The sequence below is a fragment of the Arvicanthis niloticus genome, chromosome 16 (assembly GCF_011762505.2).
Source record: "Arvicanthis niloticus isolate mArvNil1 chromosome 16, mArvNil1.pat.X, whole genome shotgun sequence".
NCBI classification, from domain to species: Eukaryota; Metazoa; Chordata; class Mammalia; order Rodentia; family Muridae; genus Arvicanthis; species Arvicanthis niloticus.
Window position 1 is genome coordinate 67,449,214 of NC_047673.1, and position 3,569 is coordinate 67,452,782.

Here is a 3,569-nt window from a genome sequence, read left to right on the forward strand (position 1 = left end):
CCTTCCTGCTGACCTGCAGAGTAGGCACCTGTGCTCCTTGCCTGGCTCACCTATGGGAGTCAAGGTGGTGGGGCCATCTCTGGGCCTGTCTTCTTGCCAGGGATGAATCATGCAGTAGGCAGAGCGGAAGCTGTCTTTGTTGACAGCTTTCCATCTGGACTTTGGATACGGCTGGCCGTTCATGGAGAGCCTGGGTTAGCTGGAAAGGACTGCTCTGCTCGAGTCAGCTCCTCCATGAAGGCCCGGGGCAGTGTAAAACACCAGCAAAGGAGCTGCCCAGCATTTCAGCTGCAAAGCAGAGAAGTGTCCCTCCTAGGTCCAGGTACCCAGATTTGTGACTGTGTAAGACTCCTGCTTTGACAAGTGGGTATTTAATAGTCAACAGGATCGTTTACAGCCTCATTCAATAACTGACTGGAGTGCACCTGAATAAATGCACCGAGCTCAGGTGGCTGAGCGCTAACCCCTTGGAGTTTAATAATTAAAATAAACAGACCTATTGAGATGAATTCCATTTTTTTTTTTTCATGTATAAATGTAAGATGCTCCACACAGGTTGGTGTTTGTGGTTCACACAGGAATACGGCGGATAGAGGATTCGTGTTCCACAGCTATTTGAGAAGAGACGAGATTATTTTCACCATGGGGTAAAGTTATGTGATACCATCTAGCCTGTTCTGGGCCAGTACAGAGTTTTCCCCCCTATCTTTCTGGCTTTTCTTTTCTTCCCCCCCCCCCTTTTTTTTTTTGTGAAAGATTACTTCTTGGCAAACTAGATATGCAAACGCCAGAATACAGTAAAACCACATTTAATTGGACCTACTTGCCAACTCCTTGAACACAGCTTGGATTATCCCACTGGAGGCTGCTTCTGTTAAAAGCTGGGGGAGGAGGAAGTGGCACACTGACAAGGCCTCAGATAATTTTTTTTTTTTCACTCGAAGTACAATTATGCAATGAGCCAAGTTTGGAAGTATTTTACTATGTTTAATAATTATTATTAAAGATATTGTAAAACATATGCATTTGTTAAGTGGAATGTAATGGGAGTTAAAAATCATGTCATAAATTTCACTTCGGATTTATTTTTCTATTTTGTGTTTTATTTGACAGCCTTCCAACTTGAGTCTAGCCCAAAGCCTGCACTCTAATACATATCATACTTGATATTAAAGTGAGAAGGGGGTAATTTATAGGAGCTGCCTGAGTACGGCTTTCTACTCGGGGCCAGCCTATATGGAATCGCCACCTCTGTTCAGGTAACAGGGAATGCGAAAACCGTTCGCAGTGAGATGGCAGGGATAGAGAAAGCTCCTCTGCTCTTCCAGAAGCAGCTCTGAAAACCACATGTCCTGGGCATGGCTACTGTTCAAAGGAAGATGGAGCACAGAGCAGGATACCTAGCTCGTGGTGTGTGCGAATCTTGGAGGAGCGAGGGTGGGATGGGAGGATGGGCTGTGGGGCTGAATGCCCATTCCCGACCCCTTACCTGGGAAGCTGGCAACGGTCTTTTGCACGGCTTGAGCTAAAAGAAACTTGTCTTGTCTGTACAGCGTCTTTTCCAAAGAGGAGGAAATGCCCCTGAAACTCCACTTCTTGACTTTGAGCAGAGGTGCCATCTCTAATGATTAGCAAGACACTCTAGGTTGTTTGTGCTGAACTCCACCTGCGCTGTGAAATCTCCATGATTTTTCTCACATTCCCACTCAAGCTGCCGAGCAACTGGGCCCTTTCTCTTCTACGTGTGGCTGTGTCAGTGTGACTTCTGTGCGCTATGCCACTGGGTTGTTTCCTCGTGCCCCACCCCAATTAATGATGGGCTGTGGGAGGAGGCTGGCAGGTCACAGGAGGGCAAGGTCTTTGCATCCGGACCCCCAAGCCCCAGCGGGCTCCTGTTCCTTCCAGTGGGGGTGACATCCTCAACTCTGCTTTTCTAGGTATCCTTTGAATGTATCCCCCAGGGCTTCTGGAATCCTCTTGCAGCTCTGCTGTCTCGTGGCGGAACTGCGGCAGAGTGAGGTTTGCATGTGCAAAGGCAATGTGAGGACATGCGGACCTCATCCCTGGAAGCAGAGCTCCTGAAGCGTGCCCTCCCACAACCCAGCAACACCAGCACCCAGTGCCCTGGAACTTTCTCTGGACATCCATAGCTTTGCCTCGTGCAGGACTGACCAGGAGCTGAAGAGAGGAGCTGGGAGCTTTCTGGAAATGTCTTGCGTCTAAAAACCGGAAACTAGAAGGGAGGACGGTGACAAGAAATCTACGCTCTTGTTGCCAGCTGACTAAGTTGGATTGTCTTGAACAGCAGACTTTATCGGTTCATCTTTAAAGTAAACATTTTGAGCCAGATGCCTCTGAGGGTCTTTCCAGTTCTTAGTTCTTGGGTATCTTTTACCTATTTAGCTGAAACACTGATTGAACTTGAACAGGAAAATTTTTTCCAATTAGAGTAGAAATGGTGACTAATATACTAGTTGGCTTCTGAGGTGCCGGTGATCAAAGGCATGCTTGTTCAGATAAGGATGGGCTGGGGAGGCCTTCACCCGCCTGGTGGGTTTTTAATATCACATTTCCACATGTCAGCCATGTGCTAGGCATATGCTTTCTTGTCTGTGGTCAAGTCCAGTGGGGTTGGGGTTAATTTTTATTTTTTAACAGGCAAAGCCCCTAGAGATTTTAAATAAATATACTGCAAGAACTTATTTCGTGGGTTTTTTTTTGTTTTGTTTTGTTTTTTTTGTTTTTTAAATTTTGTTGACACTCTTAAGAAAATGGATGGAGAGAGAATCGTGGTGTTTTACATTTCATCATTGGTTATTATAACAATCAAAGATCACATAGAGAGTTCGCCAAGCTAAGCATGCTCTCTGTTAGTTCTGTGAAGGGATTTTCTGTCTCGGTTTCTCCACAGAACTTTTTTTTTTTGACAGCTCTCAGCCACCTTGCATTGCAGGTCCTTGTGTATGAAAAGGCAGCTGTCAAAGGAAAGCACACAAAAGACAGACTGTTCCTCAGATATGGTTTGTGGGGCTTTGAGTGGCCAAAGGGATTCCTGTAAGTCAGATGCTACATAGTTTAGATAGATTATCATATAAGACCATACTGTTTGTGCAGATAGGCTTTAAAATTAGAGAATAGTGATTCATTCTCTCTCTCTCTCTCTCTCTCTCTCTCTCTCTCTCTCTCTCTCTCTCTCTCTGAAGCAGGATCTCTTACTAGGTGCCAGGGCTTGCTGGTTAGCCTCCAGTCTGGCTTCAGGGATCCGCCTGTCTGCCTCTACCTTCCCAGGGCTGAAAGAGTTTGCTACCATGCTGAATTTTTCATGTGGAGTCTGGGGAGTAAACTCGGGTGCCTCTGCAGCGCGCACTCCACACACTGAGCCTTCTCTTCAACTAGACCATAAGAAAACTAAATTCTTAATGAAGAATCTACTGGCACACCCATATTTCTAGTGTGCTCTTAATCTACTCCACACAGAAGAGAATTTCCCCAGAATTTTCTATGCAGAAACCACCCAGGAAAACCAATGAGTGCAAGTTAATTTGTACGGGAGTCTAATTAAAGTATTT

At 45.7% G+C, this 3,569-nt stretch overlaps 1 long non-coding RNA gene across 3 annotated transcripts; it reads left to right on the forward strand.

Moving 5' to 3' along the window:
• On the forward strand, positions 1–3,104 carry LOC143434742 (uncharacterized). 3 transcript variants are annotated; one of them, XR_013104491.1, is made up of 5 exons: positions 12–322; positions 579–647; positions 1,260–1,410; positions 1,554–1,752; positions 1,938–3,104. It is a non-coding gene; the product is annotated as an uncharacterized LOC143434742 (long non-coding RNA). The 3 variants fall into 3 exon arrangements; XR_013104490.1 differs by having other exon boundaries at positions 1–322; positions 1,114–1,410; positions 1,554–3,104; XR_013104489.1 differs by having other exon boundaries at positions 1,554–3,104.
• Positions 3,105–3,569: the final 465 nt, after the last annotated feature.